Below are 25,538 nucleotides of genomic sequence, written 5' to 3'. Positions count from 1 at the left end.
CATGCAAACATGGTGGTGTTGTTGGGTTGCTTCTTATGGCAATATGACCTTTCCATATTTGAGTGAGATCCTAGTCATTAAACTGACATAGATCAGAGAAGGAGAGAAGATACTCAGATTCTTCAGCTGAGAAAGTTGACATCTTATTATCTTGTTTGTTGGTCTTATACAAATCTAGCAAAATTCTTCTTAACATCTCTTCTGCATTGAAACACTAAGATTTACTATTCTTTTCCCCAAATATCTGCTGACTAAGGCACTGTTTATAACCCAGGATTTATTATACCTTAGAATAACTGTATTTACTTTGTCTTCTTTGTCTCTAACAATTAATTATTATGAATAGATTCTTTGGTTTTAAATTTCCATAATATATTGCTGATAATAAATAGTATTAATAATAAGTACTCATGATCTAAGATCAATGAAAATCTCTTTCCTCCATTCCCAGCCCACATAGACAATTAATAAGAAAATTCTTATGAATTGGGGTCTTGCCTTGTTAGCTCTTTTCCTTATTCCTTACTAATTGCATCTAAGGAGTTTCTTCTGGAGCCATCCAAGATATGTAAGTGAGGCCGCACTTCCCACCTAGAACCTCCACTTCTTGAAAAATATGTCTGTGAATCTCTGACATTTCACCTCATTTAAGGTTAGCCAGTTGTTGTGCCCTATCTCAAAGGCAATTATCAAAAGATTGTTAAGATTGTGTTTAAGTTTCCTTTCTTGAATAAATAATTCTAATTCAGGGGCAGTTGTCCTCTTATTTAAAACAAGATTTTCTAATTCAACCTCATATTTAGCCCCATGAGCCATGGTGCCACCTCATGCAATGCCCTCCAGCTTGACCTAAAGTCACAGCCCTCCTTTCCTGCTACCACATATCAGCCAGTACTATAATTTCCTTTGCATACTTGACATATTTGCTCTAGAGTAAGAATTTTAATATCTTCCTCCTTTTGCTTTGACATAGATAATTAGTTGAAGCAAGTTAGGGTTATAAAAAGAACAAGGTTCATTACAAAAGGGACCAAAACTATGGTAGTATTTGTAGGAAACAGAGGGGGCCTCCATGAAATTTTTATCTCAAAGCACACCAAATAATAGAAGGGACATTTCATTTATAATGTGTTTTGGCAATGACAATCAATGTTTTTTTCCCAATGCAAATTTCAAATCACAGAAAATCAAGTGGAACACAAAATATTTTGTTTTCTGTGCATGTGACAGGAAAATGATATTAATGCGAACATACTGTTTATAATGCTTTTCTGTTTATATTTTTTCACAATTTAAGGCCTTCATACTCAATCTTAGTTTGTATCTAAGTTGCATTGTGTTATATACTTTTTTATAAGTATAAAAGACTATGTTATCCATGTGTCCTCGTAGGTTGAAGGTTGTTAAGTAGAAATGATCAGAAGGGTCAAACCATTGAAAAGAACAGTGACAAGAGGAATAAGTATGTGCACTGTTCTGATGTGCCTTATGTAGCTTGGCTCATGATGATTGTTTCTGTGCTGAACAGACATTTTTTCTCATTACTTTCCTCTAAACAACACAGTATATGATCTTTAGATAGAATTAAGTATTGTAAGTAATGCAGAGATAATATAAAATACTGCACATGGGAGGATTCAAAAAATTGTACCATTTTATATAAGGGACTTGAGCATCTGCAGACAAGAATATCCATGAAGGGTCCTGGAACAAATCTCCCAAAGATAACAAAGGAAGACTGTAACTTAATTTCAACAATAAAAAATTTCTCTTCTAGGCTTATTAATCAGGCTCTTTCAAATTATGATATATCATTTAATCTAATGTGTTCCATTTAAAGAGCTTATTTGCCATTGGTTCTTATTTCCTATCTTACAATTTTCAGGAAAAAAAATGAGTAAAAGATAAAATCAACTACTTTTAACACAGTACATATTTAGTATCAAAGCATGGCCCCTTAATTTATAATAATGCAACAATTACACCAAATAAATCTGTGTTCTTCTATGATATTTATATGAAATCATGCAACAAAGTTTCCATATTATCTATTGACCTGGTTTATAATTATTAAAATGCATTGCTTTCGCAGTAGCAGATTGAGGGACAAACTTCATGCATGAAGAATTAACATAACTAAATGTTCTGGGCAGAAATTTCATGCATTGGGTTTCATGACCTGACCCACCCGTTAAACTTTATTTATCATTTTGAAAGTATAAAAAGAGCAGGTACATATAGTTTCATGATATAGGATTACATCAGAAAAGCCAACCAAAAGAGCATATTGATATTCAAGTCCTAAGTTGAATAAATTTAAAACAAGTTAACAATTAAACATGTAACTATTAAATAAACCACAAAACAATGTTAGCCATGTTTTGCTTTTACTGTGTAATTAATATACCAACATCTGATCATCTATTCATGAATTACACCAAAAAGCAGTTTGTGGGGTGTGTGTGTGTGTGTGTGTGTGTGTGTGTGTGTGTGTCTGTGATTTTGCACGTGCATACATGTTCATGTATGTTTAATACCTGTCTGTGGCTAAATCCATAACCCAGAACACTAAAATAAAAGATGGGGAGAATGCAGGTGAGTCCTGATAGTGTGACCCTTACCTGCTTCCATGAAGAATTTTTGCTAGGGAAAAGCTCTCTTTTTATGTGAGAGGTAAGGATATAAATAAGTAGCATTTATGTATAATGCAAAAGCCCTGTCTTTCTAGACATGTGAAATTTAGGCCAGAGTGTAGGATTTTGACAGTGGGCTGAATGTAAATACGCAGTTCACAAACTGAATACATGTTAGAAATAACGAAGTGCAGCAAGAAAACAAACATGTCCTTGATAATGTGTGGGCAAGGCAAAACTACTTTTTTCAGAAGGACTTACCACCAAAATTCACTACTGAGTGATCCTGGGTGGGCATTTGGCCTATATTTACATATACATGTACATATATATCTATTGCAAGGCTACCCTTCACCTTAATTGGAGGACTCAGGGGTACAATCTATACAACTGGCTAATTTAGAATTAAGGCAGGCAAAAAGGAATGGCTATAACTGGATCCAATTAAGGCTGAATATTATACTGAAAATGTAACACTAGACTTTCTATTTTTCACACCACATTACCCTTTCTTGCATCTCTGGAACCAGGCAATCCTGAAGCCATTATATAGTTGGATTTAGCTATTACTAGAGTAAGTTTCCCTTTTTGATAACAAGAATTGGAAATCTCTTGCAATCAGTTGAGTCTTAACATTTGGTAAATGGAAGTGGAATTCTGTGTTGAATCTTAGAATGTGCAATTGGTTGAACCAATATGTGGCACGAGATGTATATTATGTTATAGCTGACTAGATAGATAAATTATGGTTATTGAATATTGTAACTGAAACAAGGGCTTCTATGAATGCTTGAGTTAGGTAAAATTATTCCATCTATTTAACTTTGATTTGCTTTGGTGAAAAGGTTATGACTTGCTTTTTAAATAAACTGGGAGAAATTTTAGTTGAAATCAAATAATATCACACATAAATCAGTTTTTTGAGACACCTATTTAAGGCTAATTTTTACTGAAATAGTTGGAAGTAATTTATTTCTTCTATAGTTCTTGCTCTTTTGAATTTTTCTGTTATTAAGTAAATTTAGTTATCATGTTTAATAATTTTTTTCTACCATTATTTTTGCTAAATATGCATATACCTTAACACATTTATTAAATGATACAATATTGACATTCTCTTATTTTCATAACTTTTAAGGAAAAAGTTCTTGAATTTTTAACATATTAATATTATATATTACACTCATATTTTATTTTATAAAATTTGCTTTTTAAATTTTTCTTAATTTTTTTCTAATTTAAGTTTTTTTTTCCTTTTTTGGTATTGCATACAGATTTGGCCACCTCACTTAAGTTTTATTCACAAAACAATTATAATTCTGCCAAGGTGGTTTGTATTCTTTCTTCACATTTAGAGTCTGTATTTCAATCCTCTTTCTCTGACTCTCTTTCTGTTTCCATGTCAATTAATTTATTTTGGTTCACATTTTATTATTATGATATAATCCAATACATTCTATTTATGACAGGTAAAAGTCTCACTGTGTAAAAGTAGTTGGAGAAAAGTCTGGCCACATATTCTTTGGGGTTTTTATTGTCTTCAAGTTGTTTTGCTGACTCATCTGATTTCAAAACTATTAAAAATTAAAAACATTCAATAGGTTTTGTAGAAGAATTTATGGCTCAATATTTACATTTTGTTGTTAATCTCCTTCTAGGGTCCATCCTCAGCTTCCATGTTACTATCCCAGTAACTAAAACCCACGATAAAAAACTGGAGATATTGATGAATAATGACCCAGAAGAGACTCTGAAGATTTGTCTTTGAAAGTTTTGCTTCCTCTTTTCAATTACCCATTACCATACTGATCAGGCAGTTTATTTCTTTTATTTAAAAGTTTATAAATAAATAGTAAAAAAAATAATTAAATTCTAACTGAATTTTCCCTAAATATACCAACAGAAAAAAAACATAAATATTAACAAATTGCTAGATCAATAATTTTATGGTAAGCAGGTGTACTTTAATTTTATAAGAACTACTCAATAGTTTTATTTTTATTAAAAAGAAGGAAATATACTTCATATATCTAAGCAGAAAATATTGTTTTCTCTGACTTTGATATCTATGGTATCTAACTGATTGCTTTGTGACTAGGTACTGATTGACAGGACCTTAATGCAGAGGCTTTGTAATTAATAATTCTCTGCTGGTGCTGCTGCTTCTGAGTACCAGAATGCTCATTTCAAATTATGCCAGCAAACTTCATGGTTTAGTCATAATCCAAGGACTGTGAACTACTGTGTTTGACCAAACATGTTTTCAGATAGAAAAAGTATAACCATCTATACTATCTCAGTAGAACTTTAAAACATATTTGAATAATATTCAAATTCCAAGCTATGACAAAATTAAATATTTTGTCTATATTATTTTGTCTATTCATTTGCTTTTATATTGCTTTGTTTTCCTTTGAGCTTCTATTTCTATGCCCCTCTGACACACACATGAAAACTACACATAAGAAAACAGATAAAAGACTTCAGTTTGGATGTCTCTATTTACACTAAATCATCATCTTTCACACTGTGTAAAACTTCTTAATTGCAGCTATACATTTTCAGTGACAATTGAGTAACTGTCAATTGTTGACATTGTTTTCAAGGAACTAACATCCAGAATAAAACTGATAAAAAAAATTAAAGCGTAGTGTCAACTTACAAGGTTTTGATTTCAAAGGAACAATTAAGCCTACTAAAAGGCTGAAGAACATCAAACATTAATTAAATTTCTTTCAAGTAGTTTGGAGTGAAGAAGAAATAATATTAGAAACCATTCAATACTTCAATATGTAAAAGAGATAAATTTTAAAAAAAGATTTCTAAATAATGTTATATAATATATAATAATGTTATATATTAATATATATATATAATTATTAATATATATATATTAATAGTATATATATATATATATATATATATATATTAATTTAGGAGTAAAATAAGTAAACAAAAATCTGAATGTACAGTGTCAAAATCCAGGACAAGAGTCTTTTGAACTTTGTTTTTAACCTAGTGACAATAAGAATATTGTAGTTTGGTAAAATACAATTTTAGTTGTGAGGAGCAGTGACTTGGCTAAGGATCTTTGAAATTTCAAATTTACAGGTGCAAAGGTAGAGGTCATGATTGCTCATTTGCTATGGTGACTCCCTGTTTAAAGAGGTTCTGTGCAAGGCACAGGACTATACATCTTGAACTTATGTTCAGAGAGGAGCTGCCAGTGGTAGAGAATTCTGAGTGCAAAAATATAATTATAATTAGTTGCAAGTATTTTGTCTTTCAGCTTGCCTGCTTTCAAGAAAATTTTTCACAGAAAACCCTTTTAATAATAAAACCACCATAAAAAACATGCAGAGCTAGCTCTGGGTCATTGTTCCTCCATCAGAAAATGGTCATCCCACCTGGTCCCAGCTTTCTCTGTGTGTGTGTGTGTGTGTGTGTGTTTATCTTTTCTAATCCCTCATGTCCCTAGCTGGTTTCTGAATCAAAGGCTGTGCAGGTAGTGGCATTTGGTTATTAATTTATTCCAGTTATACTTAAGAAAAATAGTTGTCTCTTAATGACAATTTACAATTAAAAACTGAGTGTTCTGTTCTAGATTCCATATTACCCTTACCTACCCCAACAACAGAAACATTCCCTTCACTTTTCTATTGTTATGATGTCATGGCTTCCTTTATAATAACATACAACACTTGGTTTTGTTAAAATTATACATGTGAAATAATGAAAATGCAATAAAATGTTTGTGAAGACTTGATTGAATAATTTTGAAAACTACAAATTTAGAGATTGGAGAATAGCAGAAGCCAGCACAAGCCTGCTTTCCTTAGGCCTGGTTGATCTGTTTACTTTAAAAGACAGGCTGGACTAGGATTGTCTGGTTCTCAATGGGAAAGAATTCCTTTTATGAAAGGAGGAAATGTTGTCAAATATTTCTTAACTGTCTTAAGGTTCAAGGAATTTTTAAGAAAGTAACAGAGTTTCTAATATGCAATTTCAGACAGGTATTTGAAAAGAAAAATATTGTCATTATACAAGTAACAAAAGAAAAATGTTATCACTCTTCAACTCAACAAACTAAAAAAAAAGCAATAAAGACTTTTCCTCTCTTGCCCTTTTTTGCTTTGCCTTGCATTGATTTTCCCTTTCTAATGGCACAGTTTTCATTGAATTACCAACTGAACTAAATTCATATTTTAAATCACAATTATTTATTGAAACTGAGAAAAAAACTACTTATACAATTACAAGCTGAAATTTCCAAAACTATTTTAATTTTTTTATAAATTTATTATTACTGAAGTAACTTCTCAAAGATCTCACATGTTTAACTTGATGCATAAAGCCAAAATATTTAAATAATCATGAATCTTTAAAAAAGAAAGCAAAACTATGCTGCTATGATACTCATAGATAGCTGTTATGGGTATAATTGTAAGCATATTAAATTTAATGGACAGATGTCAATCAAAGTAATGATGTTTAATTATGGAAAGTATAATGAAATTATAAAAAGGAATAAAAAAAGTTCACTTATATTTTGTCCACTATAGTTCTCCATTTATTACATAGTTAGTCAAAGAGAAGATGAAATTATAAAAAAAAAGTTTAATGCTTTAAAATTGAACATATGATATGATGGTTATATTAATTCAAATTATTTCTTGGCTATGATTATCAAAAATAAATTTGCCATTATCAGGGCATTTGATTTCACCATGATCTCATATCTTATATTCAGCAGTATGACTTCAGCTCGCTGTATTTATGAATGTAAATCTCTCCCACTGTGGAGAAAAAAATTCAAAACAAAATTTTCAAGTGTTTCTCCTTGGAAAGATTGTAGAAACTGGGTACTTAGAAGTTATTTTTTTCTTTTTTCTTTTTTTTTTTTTTTTGACTGTATTAGCCAGGGTGTCCTGAACAACTACATCAATACACTAGGAAAATATTATCATTATACAAGGAACACAAGAAAAATGATTTAAATTTGTTTGCCATACTGAAAAACTAAACTGACAATATTCAAAATTTTTATACTTTATTTAAATTATTTATTTATGATAGAATAATAAATTATTTATTTATGTTTGCATAGTAAATTATTTTTAACAGAGAAAGTCCCATGATTTTCACACATCTTTCAATAAACCTAGGATATTTATTAAAATAGTATTATGAATTATTAAAATTTCCACTTTTTAATGAAAATAATAGCCTCATACCATCAATATCATAGCTACTATTGTAACTTATTTTGGGTTCAATCTAAAATCTCTGCTAATTTAAGAATGTCTCTTTCTGAATAAAATTTAAATTTAGGAATAGTTTCAATATGTAGCAAATCAACTCTGTCACTTTTTCTACCACCATTTTACTTCAGTCAAGACATATAGTTTTCTAACTTCTGTGTTACTGGTAGAAAAGATAGTCCAGAAATCATTATTGAAAATGAAATATGATATTATATTGTAAAAAAGCAGATGTTGAAGTTTTGTATACTTAAACATATTCTTATTTAGTATCATTTTAAAGAAAACATTTATAATTACTACATAATATTTATATACAACATAATTTTTGAAGAGCTATTTGTCAAGGGTATTTCATGTAGGTACTTTCCAATCTTCTTTTGTTTTTAGGAACTGATAAAGTAATCCAATATGTTATAAAACTGTAATTGGTTTTTACAAATCTTAGCATGAAATATTCACTTTATGTAACATATTTCATGGATACTCTCCTCAACTGTTTGTCATTCTTTTGAAATTTTTTTCCAGCTCATGAGAATTATGCTTGCACATTTGTATTTTGTCCATATCTGCATTACAGTAAAGGTCAAGTTTCCCATAAAAAGGAGTATAAATAGTGCATAAAATGATGGTCCTAGCTAGCACATCAAGAAAATAAAAGCATAAAAGTAAAGGTCATTTTCACAATTTTAATCTTGAAGAACTCTAAAAAAACTATATAGTGCAAAAAAATTGTCAAGGTTTTGAAAAGGGGAGTTTGGTTGTTGAAGTTTTTTTTCTTTTCTATTTTCTTTCTAATCATCTTTAATTTTTTTTTAAATTATATGTCATTGAGATGATTATTAGAGTCATTACCCTCATTGTTTAGTCAATTATCAAAGTCATACTTAAGGACATAAACATTTCCAAGGAAATACATTATGTATTTAAATAAAATTTTCCTTCAAATCTTACTATTTTGACTTTTATTCAATGAGCTTATCAGAAAAGTTAATACTTATACCAGGAAGATATTCCACTTAATAAATTTTACATATATATGTATATGTATATATACATATATATTTATATATATAATATACATATTATATATATGTATGTGTGTGCGTGTGTGTTTTGTCCATAATAATGACTCTGTATCTGTAATTTGGTTTCACAATTTGGCTGTAACTAATAAGTAGGAGATTCAACTGTGGAAAACCTTTAGAAAAGTGTCCTATGTGAGTTTTGGGGAGGTCCACAAAAAATTCAGTAAATATGAACTTGTTTTCAATTTCACTATATAGAGACAATACTAAACATTTTGCTAAACTCTGTGGAATCAAAACAAGACTCTCATACCACACAGGCATCCAACTGTGGCAGCAAGAACACTGTCGCTCACAAAGAGACATGCAACACATTTGTGGAACAGTATTGGGCTCTCTCATCAATCACCTAAGTCCCTGTCTCTATAAGAAAGCAATTATTTACACCCATGTCTCTAGAACAAAATTTTTCATGACTCTGGACATGAAACATATCTCATACATTGCTTTAATATCTGGCAAAAGATACTGACACACACTCCCAAAGGATGCTTTTATTTATTTTAGTCAACAAAGTTCATATAAATAGAATTAATGAAGAATTAGAGTTTAAGACAATTCAGGAATGAAAAAAAAAGCAACTGCAAATTTTTTCCAAATATCAAAAAACATAAAAAAGTATTAAGTATGTAATATGAATGTTTAGTATTTTCTCTACAAAATTTAGCAAAAACATTGAAAAAAAGTGATAAATTTTATTTTATTGTTCCAATTGAGATTAGCACTAATGGTAGTGCAGAATTTCAATAATAGATTGTGCTATGTTTTGGATGTGAAGTGTCCCCCAAAAATCTCAAATGTAAGACAAAGCAAGAAGGTTCAGAGGAGAAATTATTAGGTTATAAGAGTCTTTACCCAATCAATAATTTAATCCCCTGACAGGGATTAATTGAATGGTAATTGAAGTGGTAGGCTGTGGCTGGAGGAGGAAGGATTTGGGGCATGGCTTTGGGCTTGTATTTGTATCTGGCAAGTGGAGTCTCTCTCTGCTTTCTGATCACCATGATGTAAGCTGTTTCCCTCCTCCACACTTTGGCTCTGTGCTCAGACTCACCTAGAGTCCCCAGAAAAGGAGCTGACCTTCTCTGTATTAAAGGCCTCTTAAAATATGAGCCCTCAAACAAACATTTTCTACTCTACAATTGTGCTGGCAGGGTCCTTAGTTTTAGCAGCAAAATAGCTGACTAAAACAGAAGGTTTGGAATGAAGTGATATTTAGAGAAAGAAGAACATAAGCAGGATAGAATGTCTGAATATTTCTGTACTTAGATAATAAGTATCTGTCTACACCAGATCTGAGTAAATTCCTGTGATTACAGTGGACATTTCTTTACTGAAATATAATGGTTATAAGTAATACCTGGCAAAATGCAATTAATCTCTTATTTGAGTAGAATATTGTACATTTTAAATTTTTATTAAACATTTATTTTGAAAATTTTAGGCATATCTCATAATCATAACTTCATCAGAAATAGGCAGGATCCTTACTGTCCCCATGCAATACTTTGAAGAATCTTTAGTAACAAATTTATGAGACATGCTTAACACATTACAAATAGAGAGGTTTAAAATTCAACCTGCAATTATATATCAGTATCACTGCTAAACATGGTAAAATTTATAAATCCTAATAATAAGAATCATTGATGACAATATAGAGTAATTACCTTTGGACCACTGCTACTGGAAATATCAATTGATACAATCACTTTTGATAACTCTTTGTCAATTTCTACTTAACCAGATATAGCACCCTGTAATTTTGTTTTACCCTGTAGTATCTGATTAAATGTATACATACATTCACTAAAATACATGTTAAAATGTTTAATGAAGCATGATTTAAATCTGGAAAGAATCTAGATGTCCATAAGTACTACAATTTTTGCTATCCTTACAAAGAGGAATTTTATTAGTCAAAGAAAATAAATGATGATCTTTTAAAAGAAGCATTAAGAAATCACAAACGTGCATATATTTATATTTGCATTGACAAAAATCTATAATACCAGCAAAATGCATCTAACATGCTAGAAGTCATGATAGGAAAGAATAAAAAGTTACAATTAGATAAGAGAAATAAGTGCTGGAGCATGGTGACCATAGTTGAGGATGATATATTGCATTATTGAAGCATGCTAGAAGAACAAATGCTAAATTGTCATACCATAGAAAATGTAACTATATGAACTGATGCATATGTTAAATTCAATAGATTATTCACCTGTTTTGTTTATGAATTTCAAGGCACCATGCTGAAAATAATAGATACATACAATTTTATCTATAAGTTTAAAAAGTAAGCAGGTAAATTTAAGGGCAAAAAATGCCATGGGGAGAACAACCTTATGTTCAGGAGGTGTAACTAAAAAGGAGCATAAAAGGGTTCCTAAACAGGGGTTCATCTCTATTGTCAGATAGTAAGGTTTGGGGTTGTTTTAGGCAATGCTAATGTTATTCTGAAAAAAAAATGTGAATGGATATGCAGGAATTAAAGAAACATAAAAGAAAAATCATGAAAAACTTTTCATAGAAGTATGTCATTGGAGGAAATTTATATCTTTCATCCTCTCATCCCCTATATTTTAAGAGAGTAAGAAATCAGAAGCAAATAAGAAATTGTATTTTCATGGAAATTATCAATAACAATTTCTAAAGAGTTTTGCTTGAATAAATATACATTGGGATCTTAGCCTGGACCTGAAACAAATATAAAAGTTACTTTATACATTTATAGATTTTGTATCTTAGCCAATCAACCTCCTATCTGTAAGCAAAGATATTGATGAATACAACACTTGCTTTTTTTTAAGAGAGAGAGAAAGAAGAGAGAGAGAATTTTTTTAATATTTATTTTTCAGTTTTCGATGGACACAACATCTTTATTTTATTTTATGTGGTGCTGAGGATTGAACCCAGCGCCCTGTGCTTGCCAGGCGAGTATGTTACCACTTGAGCCACATGCCCAGCCCCAACATTTGCTGTTTTAATTCAATTTTTTATTTGTTCTTTTTAGATATACACGACAATAGTGTATTTTGATAGATCATATATACATTTCTTGTGGTTGTACATGATATGGAATTTGACTAATGGTGCATTCACAAATTAACATATAAAAGTTATGTCTGCTTCATTCTACTGTCTATCCTTCTTTTCTATTCCCATTCCTTCTCCCTTCCTGTTATTCACCTTTGACAACACTTTCATTGTTAGTATTGTAGGTAAGATTTGTGGGGAGAAGAGTCAAATACCATGCCCAGGCACAGCTACAAAGGAGGTGACATTAGTTGGGCTTCTTTATTTTTTATTGTGTATCTTTTCAGACAGGTGCCTCTCCCAGGAACAATACTACTCTTAGTACTATGTCTACTATCATAACAACTTCTACCAGTGAGTGGTAATCCTCTAAAGTATTTACAAACTAAGCTCAATATATCCTCAGACATATAGATGTAGAAAATTTTGCCTATGTTTAGGGAAATAAATTCGACCTCAGTCTCAGGAAGCCTTATTTAATCTCTCTCTCTCTCTCTCTCTCTCTCTCTCTCTCTCTCTCTCTCTCTCTCTCTCTCTCTCTCTTTCCCTGATACACTCTGTTTCACTTTCTTCCATTGGCATGAACAACAGTATCAGAAATGCAGTAATATAAATAAGTAATATAAATGCTTACCTAGATTTTGAAAAATAAATAAATGGGGTTAAGTATTTCTTTCAATAGATATTAATATAAACAAAACAGTGATATTGGCAGCATGGTAAGAAAAAACAACAGAAAAAAATATTTCAAATTAGTTGTGAATACAAAATGAAGTGAGTTTATTTAAGTTCCAACTGAGAGGAAAATATAATAAAATATTATACTATATTATAAAAGAAAATTGTTTAAAATGTTTTCAAATGCAAAAAATAAACAAATAAAATAACAATACAAATTCCAAGATTTAAAATTAAATACACTTTTGAGAGAATTAAAACACAAAAAATCTATATTAAAAGTTACATCAGACTTAATACAACACTTAAAATCAATATTAAAAGTTACATCATACTTAATATTAACTATATGTGTAAGTTTTTACTGAGTGGGAAAAAAAGCTATTTCTAGTTTTATAAAAGATTTGTTTTTATACCATATCAATAACTCTAAAACTTAATAAAAAATAATAAATTTGTTTTTCATCACTGAATGATTGGAGTTTAGAAATAGTCAAGTCACAGATAAATAAAAGATTTGTAGTTAAAACTGAAAAAATTCAGTATAGATAAATATAAAGAAAAAATATTCTCAAAAATTTGTAATTGAGCTATAAATTGTTGAGAATGTTTGTGAAAAGCAATTGGATAGTTTCTTTTCAAGTCACTCATCTTCCAAATATATTTTTTCTATATAAAAAGTTGATCAACTTTTAAAAGATACACATGAACAACAGTTGGCTTCCACAATTAATAAATGAATAGGAGGGTAGCAAAACATTTAACAATTTATTTTGTAAATTACTGTTTTTTAATTTTCTATTTTAGTATTAAATTAATTATTTTTGTGTTTCAAAAATAAAATAAAACAAATAGATACATCATAAAAAGGAAGTGAATTTGCAATAAATGCAGGTGTCTACTTATGAACTAAAAGAAAATAGTCTAAATAGTTACTTGCCAATGATTATTAATTTAACTCATCTGTATAGGGAGATCTTAATGTGCAACAATAGCACCAAATTATGCAATGATTTGCTATCCTAAAAACTGCGAAGAAAATTTAAAATATGGGCGAAATTCTTCTCAATTAGAGATTTTGTAGTGACAAATGTCTTATTTACTATAGATGATAAAGTGCCTTTTATAAATTCTTGGTTACCAGCAAGTGATAATATTTTTTTCCCTTTAAGATTGAACAAGTTTGAGTCTAAATCTCAACAAGCATTGTATAAGTCCTCTTATTTTCTGTAAATCATAAGCTTCTGCTTTTATGTTATTATATAGAATTAGAATGTATAGTTTAGTAAATCTCTGAAAATAATCTTTGAAGATCTTTTGAAATAGCAGCAACATGCAGACAAATCTGCCCTGAAGTTTAAGGTAGACTAATTTATGATACAGTCATCATGTTTTTTATGAAAATGCTTCATAATGTGATACAGCTGGATGAAAGTTGAGCACAAAGGAAGTTGATTACTTACATTATTTTGATTTTTCTGAACAGATGTTTCTTTTGTAGTAAATCACATTTTAATAATACTGAGTGAAATGAGAAGTATAATACTTCAATATAAGTACATTATTTACCAGAACATTCTGCCAAAATTATTTTTATAATTTCAAAGGTTTTACCTTGAAATTCATTCTTTTATATGTGTTTACCTAGTTTCTAATCATCATTATCAGCTTAAAGAACTTATTTATTTATAGATTTGAATTAGTCATTAATTCAACAGCTAATCATGATTAACATCAGGTCCTTTTTGGGTAGAGTTGTAAATCACAAGACACATTAAGGTAACTAATGGAATTGAAATGAAAGGAACTAAGAAACACCCTAACAATTTGTAACATGTAATTATTTTAAATGCTTTCTTTCTATACACATTATATTATATTTCATTATTGTCCAAAAATAAGGAAGTCTAGAAAAAAATACTTCTATTAGTTGCTCTAAAAATTTCAAATATCAGAAATAAAAGAAAAAAAATATTTGCAATGCCAAAAAAAAAATACAGTTTGGCTCACAAATAAAATGCAATTTTTGCCAATATCTTGAAGTTATAGAAATGAAAACAGTCATCTATTTACAGCTAAGTAAGCAGAACTCATCTGCTGCACACAGAGTAGTTCTAGGTTAAATGAGCAACTTTATTTTTTTCTTAGTATATTATTCATATATAAACACTTTGGCTGAACTCTTATTATTAGTTATTAAGAAAAAAACAGAATATGTTCATTGATTCTATGGAGACAGCCACACATCTAGGTTGGGCATCTAGGTTGGTTCCACAGTTTGGCTATTGTGAATTGTGCTGCTATAAATGTTGATGTGGCTGTGTCCCTGTAGTATGAGAGTTCTAAGATATTTTTAATTGCTGTGAATACTGTTTATTTCTTATAATGCAGTCTTAGGACATCTAAGGCAATTACCAATAGATTTCTGAGAAAATTTTTGTGATTTTCCTCCTTGTAAAGTAAAATATTACTAATATTTTATGATGGTAGACTGCAGTCACTCTCATTTCTGACTGCACTTAATTTTGAATGACTACTTGACTTGAAATATCAATAATTAAAGGTTTTCTCATCTAACTTCCATATGTATATTCAACTCTGCACATAATATAAATACTAGTTGATCTTCTGTAAAATATAATCCAGTTTAAAGAGATTTCTACTTTGTTTCCAACTGCCTCACTTTGTCTTTGTCTTTTTACTATTTTAGTTTTGCTTGTCTACATTTTCAGTAATATTTATTGATATGCAAAATTGTAGTCACCATCTCCTTTTTCTCAAATTCTGCCTGCAATATTCTCTGTTTGAATTCTAGGTGTCCCAGGTTTTAAACTATCTATATTCAAGTGACTTAATATTGCATAACACTGTACTCAAAATTTTGATACTTTCTGCTATAAACTCAAAAGAATCAAATTTAAATTGTTGTACAATTTTGAAAATCACTCACACTCTTTTTATCAGATTAGGCCTGTTTTTTTTCCTATTCCTGTAATTAATTTTACATGTACTTTATTTTTATCCACCTTCTAATTCCTTAGATATCCAATTTTTTCTCTCAGCATATGTACTCATAAGAAAAAAAAGTTACCAACAGAAATAAACCTGCAAAACTGTTTTAAATCATACAAATTCTATGACATCATCACTTGTCTTACTCCATAAAGGGGATGACCTGTACAAACAATTTGAAATCAAATCCTTATGGTTTGAAGATACTAGTAAGGTATTCCTCGATACCTTACTAGTATCTAGGAATCTTGGCAAACGATTGTATTGATTCTCTTTTATTTTCTGTAAATAGTAAAACTTTTGTGTTTATGTGTGTCTGTGTCTGTGTGTGTCTTGCTTTTGTATGTCTAATTTGTTTGACAATATGTCTGCAACAATATTGAAAGAAGTACACTTAAAAACATACTTTAGCTGATGCAATGATGCATGTCTGTAATCTCAGTGGCTCAGAAGGCTGAGACAGGAGGATGGCAAGTTCAAAACCAGCCTCAGCAATGGAGAGGTGCTAAGCAGCTCAGTGAGACCCTGTCTCTAAATAAAATACGCCCCCCCCAAAAAAATAGGGCTGGGATGTGGCTGAGTGGCCAAGTGCCCCTGAGTGCAATATTCAGTACCAAAGACAAAACAAATAAATTTAAAAAAATGGAACTTAAGACAGTGAATGCAATATTCACCCAGAATTTAAGCATTACAACATCCATGTGAATCTAACATCAAAGCTCCAAAATACATGAAAGAGTTGGACATAACCAAAAAGAGAAATGATCCTAAAATAATGGTTAGAAACTAAGTTTACTTTGAATAGTGGGTAGAACAAAATATAAGTAAATAAAAAATCAATAAGGAAATAATGGATTTGACCAACCCTCTGAATCAATTAGATACACAAAGGACTAGCCCAACAAGACCAGAATATACCATATGTAAAGCCAAATATTTTTCTTTTTGTCATTTATTATTTTTCCTATTGTTTTTTTTAAATAAATGATAGCAGAATGCATTACAATTCATATTACACATATAGAGCACAATTTTTCATACCTCTGCTTGTATATAAAGTATGTTCACATCAATTATTGTCTTCATACATGCACGTTGAATAATGATGTCCATCACATTCCACTTCTTACTAACAACCTGCCCACTCCATTCCCCTCTAACCCCTATGCCCTATCTAGTGTTCACCTATTCCTCCCATGTTTCCGCTCAGTATCTCACCATAAATAAGCCTCCTTATATCAAAGAAAACAATTTGGCATTTTGTTTTTTTGGTATTGACTAACTTGACTTAGCATTATCTTCTCTAACTCCATCCATTTATCTGGAAATGCCATAATTTTATTCTTTTATTGCTGAGTAACATTCCATTGTGTACATATACTACATGTTCTTTCTCCATTCATCTACTGAAGGGCATCTAGATTGGTTCCACAGTTTAGCTATTGTGAATTATGCTGCTATAAACATTGATGTAGTTGTGTCTCTGTAGTATGCTGTTTTTAAGTCATTTCGGGAAAGACTGAGGAGATGGATAGCTGGTTCAAATGGTGGTTCCATTCTGAATTTTCCAGGAAATCTCCATAATGCTTTTCATATTGGCTGTACCAATTTGCAGTCCCACCAGCAATGTATGTGTGTACATCCTCGCCAACACTTATTGTTGTTTTTATGCACAATAGCTGCCGTTCTGATTGGAGTGAGATGAAATCTTAAGGTAATTTTTATTTGCATTTCTCTAATTGCTAGAGATGATGAAAAGTTTTTCATATATTTGTTGACTGATTGTATATCCTATTCTGAGAAGTGTCTGTTCGGGTTCTTGGCCCATTTACTGATTGAGTTATCTGTTTTTGTTTTGCTTTGTTTTGGTTTTGGTTTTGTTTGTTATTTTGCTTTTTGAGTTATATATAGAACCTACAAATTAGTGCTCTATCTGATGTGTGAGGAGTAAAGATTCACTCCTAAGATGTATGCTTTCTATTGATCTCAAAAATTGTTTCTTTTGCTGAGAAAAATCTTTTTAGTTTGAGTCCATCCCATTTATTGATTCTTGATTTTAATCCTTGCACCAAAGGAGTATTATCTTATTAAGGAAGTTAGGGCCTAATCCCACATGATGAAGATTAGGGCCTACTTGTAAAACTTTCAGTCTGTGTATGTCTTTTCTTATCAGATGAGTCTCCTGGAGGCAGCATTTTTTTTTTTTATCCGAACTGCTAAACTATGTCTTTTGATTGGTGAGCTTATGCCATTAAAATTCAGGGTTATTACTGGGACATGCTTTTTTTTCCCCAGCTATATTTCTTTATTTTTATTATGTAACTTGACTTGATTTTCTTTTCTGATTAGTTTTTCCTTTAGGGTACTACCTCTGCTGATTTTCATTGTTGTTTTTCATTTCTTCTTCATGAAATATTTTCAAAGGATGCTTTGTATTGCCAGTTTTCTAGCTATAAATTCATTAACTTTTGTTTATCATGGAAGGTTTTATTTCATCATCAAATCTAAAGCTTAATTTTGCTGGATATAAGATTCTTGGTTGTCTTTCATTTTCTTTTAGAACTTGATATATGTTGTTCCAGGATCTTCTAGTTTTCAAGGTCTGTATTGAAAAATCTGCTGCTATTCTAACTGATTTTTCCCCTATAGGTAATATGATTCCTTCTCTTATGGCTTTTAAAATTCTTTCCTTATTCTGTATGTTGGACATTTTTATTATAATGTGCCTTGGTATAGATCTGTTTTGATTTTATACATTGAGAGTTTTGTTTGCTTCTTGAATTTGGATATCCAACTCATTGTTTATGATTGGAAAGTTTTCTGACATTATTTCATTGAATAGATTGTTCATTCCTCTGGTTTGGACCTCTATGCCTTCTTCTATCCCAATAACTCTTAAATTTGATCTTTTTATGCTACCCCATATTTCTTGAAACTTCTGCTTATGGTTTCTTACCATTTTCACTGTGTGGTCTGCTTTCTTTTCCAGATTATATATTTTGTCTTCATTGTCTGATGTCGTATCTTCCAAGTAGTGTACTCTGTAGGAAATGCTTTTATTTGAACTTTTTATTTGGTTTATTGTTTCTTTCATTTCAATGATTTCTGTTTGCTTTTTTTAGTGCCTATATCTCCCTGTTCAGGCATTTTTTGCTTACTGTATTTGATTATGTAGCTCTTTGTTGAAATGACCTTTCACTGCCTATATTTCCTCTTATATCTTCATTGAGTTCACAGAACTTTTTAATCATGTATAACCTGAAGTGTTTCACTGTAATATCTTCTGCTGTGGCTGTCAAGGATTCAAATAATGTGGTGTCTTGATTTGTTTGGAGCACTTTTTTTTTCTTGCAGCGCTCTGATCACACTGCACACCTGTCCAGTTGAGAGTTGTTTTGTGTTGAGCAGCTACTGTGTTGGGCTATCACTGCTGGGGAGAGGGGAAAGTTGGCAATCTGGTACCTGGCCAGCTGGAGTTCCATTCTGGGAGCTGCTTCCACCAATATGGCAAGAAAGCTAAGCCAAGATGGAGACAGTCTGCTTCCAGTGCTGGGGTATCAGGTCAGGTGGGGGAACCAGGCGATGGTGTTGTGCTGGCAGTAGGTAGCAACTGAGTGTCCTGCAGGAGAGCTGAGCTGTCTGGGAGTCTGCAGAGTTGTTGATAGGTGATTCTGCTAAGGCACTAAGGAGACCTGCATTGGCTAGAACATGAGGGGGTGGGTTTTGGGTGTTGGGAGCCAGAAGTCCCCCAATGCTGAGACCCAGAGCCCTGTGCAGAGTCACACCACTGGTGATTTCTGCACAAGAGCAGCTGTGTAGGAGTCCTCTAGAATCTCAGAGATGCAATATTCCAACTAGGTTAGATCTGAAATATGGAGCAACACAGAATGCTGCTTCCCTCTGGCCCACCATCTTTCTTCCATTGTGAAGCCCTGTGCACTTATTATGATGACTACTATGAAAAAATAACTATATAGACAGAAACTAAAATAGTGTTGACAATGATGTAGAGTAATTGGAATGCTAATGTGTTGCTGGTAGGAATTTATGCCTGATCAGTCATCACATAATATGGTAAGGCAGTTACTCAAAAGGAAAACAGTATGACCATATGATACTACAAAATTCCACTTCTCAGTGAATACCCAGAGAATTGAAAGCAGAAACTAAAACAGGTTTTTGTACAGTAATATAGCATCATGTTTACAATATTCAAACTATGGAAGCAGAACTATTATCAATTGGCAAATCAATAAATACTTAAAGTATACAATTCACATACAAAAATATTAGCCTTAAAATGAGTGGAATTCTAGTAGAGGCTACAACACTGAACCTTGGAAACATTGTGTCAAATTATGTAAATAGACACATAAGCAGTGTATAATTTAAACTCTACATGATATATAGAATAGTCAAATTATTATACAAGACTGTACAACAATGGTCACCAGAATCTGGAAAGAGGGAGTACTGTGGAGGTATTATTTAATCATTAGGGATTCACTTTTAAGGATGTTCTAGAAGGTTGATGGTGATGGTTAAACAACAATGAAAGAGCAGTTAATTGCCACTGAATGATAAAATGCCACTTAAATGGTTAAAATGGTGATGCTATAGGCTGGGGATGGAGCTCAGTTGGTAGAATGCTTGCTTCACATGCACCAAAGACCCTGGGTTCAATCACCAGCATCATTTTAACATGAATAGAACCACAGAGAAAGAAGATTAACTACTTTTTATAACAATTATTTTTATTGTGTATGATTTGATAGTTAATTAAACCCTTTTGATCTAAGAGGGACTCATTTAGGTTTAATAAGAACCTTTTTCCACCTGTACAATAATAGGTGATTTTGTTATATTAGTTGAGTATTTTCACATGTGGGTATTTGGCTTGGGTGGAATAGGCTTACTTAGCTTTGCTTCATACCCTCTTTCAAGTTCTAGAAATGCAGTCTGGGCCTTTGCTCATGGTAGGACCCAAGAGAACACTTTGAAGCTTGCAAGACTTCTTAGTCCTCAGTTTATAACTCTCATTCCTCAGTTTAGAACTAACACATAAATTCCCCCATGTTCTTTGATCAAAGTTAACAGGAAAGCTAGCCCATATTCAATAGATGGGAAAGGAACTTCACCCTTTGAAGTCATAAGAGTTCAAAGTCACATTTCAAAAAGATTGAAGAGTAAAACATAATTGCTTCAAGGTACATCAAGGACATATCATCTTTTAGTATTTTTCTAACATGTTATTTAGGAACTAGAAGAGTATATTAATAAATAATATTCATCTATATTTTTAAATAGTTTTTTTTCCAATTTTATCATCAGAGTTTTAATATTTTAATAACAAACAATTGAGTAGTTTTTTTTTTATTTCCATGTTTTTTTGGTAGGAAGTGTTAGTATTTTTAGAATTGGCATCAATAAACCATAAAATACACTATAGTGAAGAATATTATTTTAATTCATTATTTTTATTCACTTTCCTTAATTTTTGTCAACCAATTTTCAAAGTTTATGTTTTTACACAGGTATCTTATATCAACTAATATTTTTTTTAAATATATTGGAAAAAACCCTCTATAGTGTTGCATTATATATGTGGCCATATGTCATATTAGTGTCTTTGAAGACAGGAAAACTCTACATAGTAATTTTCACATTAAATTTCGAATGGACTCTCTTGGAAACAGACATTTATATTATATTTAAATGTTATAGATATTATATTTTAACTAAATATTATCAAAAATGTTACTTTCACATTATCTAAATGTATATATAAATAGAGTCCTGTGTATAATTAACATTCAGATTTCCAATACCAAGCCTATTTTTAATTCATCCTATTTTCAGTTTATTTTACAAAATGACATCCATGCAGAATTTGATAAGTCTTTTATGCCAAAGAATAAAGAGTGCAGAGCAAATTAATATGTTATTTTGCTCATTTTTGTGAAATTTTTCTCACCCCAATTCTCTAAAACTTAATAGTGCTTTTGTATAAAGCCATCCATCAGATGTCAATTTGCAACTTTGAATAGGCTATTTCACCCTTGGAATAACATTTAACAAGTACATAAATTGCAGAAAAGATATGTAAGTTATTCTTTACTATAGTAGAGTCTTGCCTTTAATTCACTTTCTCATTATTATAGTATAAAATACAGGAATAAAGAAAGTTAAATTTAGAAGATTTTATTTTAGGCTATTTCCACCTAATTTTAAGAAAGGAAGTATCACCTTATAACTTGAAAATTGCAGTGAGATGCAGATGTTCATTTATCAATTTTATGTATCCTACTCTAACCAAAACCTCTTATGTTTCAACATTTCATTCTAGTTACTCAACTGCATTAATTTTCTACATTAATAGCATGCATAGGTACTACAAACTTTTATTTCACATTTTATTGTTTTCTATTCTTTGTTAGGTTAAATATATATATAATTATGTTATTAATTTTAACCTAATTTTATAATCTTGGAGTCCCCCTTCTCTACTTATTCCACATATTTTATTCTAAATAATACTCATGTATCAGAGTCATCTACATTTATTTGCCATTTATATTTCTTTTCCTGGGTACCATATTCACATTTTAACTGTCTATTTGTCTTCTCTACATTAATGAATAATAGATAACTCAATCCCAACACAGCCAAAACTGAACTTGTGAGTTCCTTTTTTAAACTCTAGCAAGAGATGACATTCAGTCTTTCCAGTTACCAAGGCCAAGTGCCTTGGAACAGTTCACAACTCTTCCCCTTTTCTCATAATCCATATACAGTGACTTGTGAAAAATTGCTGCTCTCTCACTATGGAGTATCCAGAATGAAACTATTCTCACTGCCAGCTCTATTTGCCCCTAGGGGCAAGCCTTCACCAGCTGTGACTGGAGTAACTTTATCAGCTTTTTAAACAGGACTGATGTGATACTGCCATTGCTCTCCTGCAGCTGGTTTTCAAAAGAGAAATGAAATGGTTCTATTCAAATTCAAGTCGCTTAGAATTCCAGGTTAATAGGGTCCAATCTCTTTCCCATTACCTTATATTCTGAATTCTCCTCTCAGTCTCAGGTAGCTTATTTACATTCACACCTAACTCACTGCCAGTGCAGGGTCCTCATACTGTCTGCAATCCTCCTGGAATGATTACTTTACAGATATGATCTTATTAACTCATTCATTTGTTTCAAGCCTTCATCAAGAATCATAATACAATGCAAGTGAATCTTATTATTCATTTAGATCTGCAGGTGCTAACTTCTGTGCCCACCCCAATCTTGCCTTTTAAAATTTCTCATTCCTATAAGATATGTCAATATCTTTGTAATGTTTTGAACAACTAATAAAAAATTAAAAATAAAAAAAATTCCTCATTCCTTCAGCACTTTATTATTTTATTCATACAAGGCTTTGCCTTCTAAAATACTGGATAATATGGCTTTGTTATTTACTAATATTTATTATTCTCCTTCCTCCTCCAAAACAGAAACATGTTTGAGATATGGATATTGATGGTGAATGTTTATTTTACTGATATATCTATAAAAAGAGCCCCAAACAGTGTCCAGTACAAAATTTTTAGTTCTATTGATATTTGTGGAACTATATTCATGTCTCTGAGAAGAAAGACCATCCGATTAGGATGGGCATATGAGGACTGAGAATCAGAGGCTCCAAGGAGTTGTGACCACACTTAAGGAAGGGCTCGATATGTAATCTGACTGTGTCATGGAAGTTGTGGGAGAAAAGAGAGAGAAACCAAAACAAAACTTGCTAATTGTTTTAATTATCAATTCTAGGGCCTACAGATTTTGATTAGACAGAGCTGATAGGAACAGTAAAAAACTCCCATTCTTCCATCTCTTCACTTATATTAAGTGACTTCTCTTACCAGAAACTAAGAAGGACTCAGATGTAATGATAAATATGGCTTATCAAGACTCAGAAATAGCATAAAATTTTAGAGTAAAAGTCATGAGTTATACATTTTTTTGGGGGGGGGTATCTGGAATTGAGAAATAAGAGTATAGCTCCTGAAAAGATTCAAAAGGCCAAAAAGCCAAGAATTTAAGTAATCAGAGCAAATAACATACAATACAAGTAAAGAGGATAATAACAGGAATACTAATGAAGATTTACTTTTGGGTAAATAATGTGCATGAATGCATATCTAAAGTTACTGTGATATGAAAAGTTCAATATGTAACAGTTTCTATCTATATAACATAGTTTTTATTCTGTATTTAGTTCATTAAAATTTCATTGTTAACTTTGTCTTTGCATTGAAATGCAAAGCTATATCATTTTAGATTTTCTAATTGAATGTATTTAAATATTTTATGGTGTAAATATTTTACTTAATAATTAGCTTTAGTATCTGATAGGCAAAACTTACTTCATTCTCTCCACATTCTATTTACAATCACTTGAAAATTGACAAGCAATTTCTGAATTACAAATGGTTTTGATATTTATGTTACTTAAGGAATTAAAAATGTCAATGATACAATTCTCTAAATTATTTTTAGAAAAGCCCCTGGAACTTTGTTTTGAATAATTTTTGTTTCAATAATACCAGTATAAAGTGTACTTAAGTTGAATGTCAAACAGTTGAAAATGTGAGAGTTCATCCTGCTGTGGAGATTACATATATAATATTATATTGTAATAAATATTTACTTATAATAGCTTTTTTTACTTAATAGAATTATTTCTAAAATTTTAATTTTTTAAAATTTATTTAAATTAGTTATACATGACAGTAGAATACATTAATGCATTTTGATATACATACATTGAAAATAATTTCTCATTTTTGTCAGTGTACATGTTGTAGAATAATATTGGTCATGCAGTTACATATATGCATAAATTAATGATGACTGTTTCATTCTACTATCTTTTCTTTCCCCACATCCCTGCCCCTACCGTCCCTTCACTTCCATCTATCTAATCTAAAGTAATGCTATTCTTCTCTAGTGCCCTTCCTCCCCTCCTTCCTTATTGTGAATTAGCATCTGCATATTAGAGAAAACATTCAGCCTTTGTTTTGGGGGGATTGGCTTATTTTGCTTGGCATGATATTCTCCAACTCCATCCTTTTACTGGCAAATGCCATAATTACATTCTTCTTTAAAGTTGAGTAATATTCCATTGAGTTATATATACCACATTTTCTTTATCCATTCATCTATGGAAGGACACCTAGGTTGGTTCCATAGTTTAGGTATTGTGAATTGAGCTGCTATAAACATTGTTGTGGCTGCATTACTGTAGTATAATGAAAATGCTTATGATAAATTACATGACAAAACATGTTACAAAGAATTAGCTGTGGTAAGATACAGTTTTTAAAAGATGAGGGTTACATTAGGCCTAACCACAAGAAATGTTTCATATTGATACCTTGATACCACTGGTTGTCCATGAGTAATTCTGCTCCTTCACATTTTGATGTATAACATTAGAAAATCTTACACCAGTATAAAGCAGAGTTTATTTAAAAAGGGGTAACATAGACAACTCCCAGGAGAGAGCAGGAGGCCATAGCTGGTATTCTGGTATTCCAGTATCACAAGAAATGAGAGTTTTGTACCTTTTTAAATATGTCTTAGGCCTCCTTTGTTCTTTTGCCCTATTCCCTTTATCTCGCCCCTTCCTGCACATGTGACTAAATCCAGGAGATTTCCCGTGAGATGGCCAAAAGGTGAGACACAGATGGATGAGGGAAGGGCCAGATCAAGTAGCCCAGGACACTTAATTAACACTTTTATGACTCCTTGTAAGGAGGGACAATTCCTGAGACAGGTTAC

Source organism: Callospermophilus lateralis, unplaced genomic scaffold (assembly GCF_048772815.1).
Source record: "Callospermophilus lateralis isolate mCalLat2 unplaced genomic scaffold, mCalLat2.hap1 Scaffold_79, whole genome shotgun sequence".
NCBI classification, from domain to species: Eukaryota; Metazoa; Chordata; class Mammalia; order Rodentia; family Sciuridae; genus Callospermophilus; species Callospermophilus lateralis.
This window is presented reverse-complemented; position numbering follows the sequence as displayed.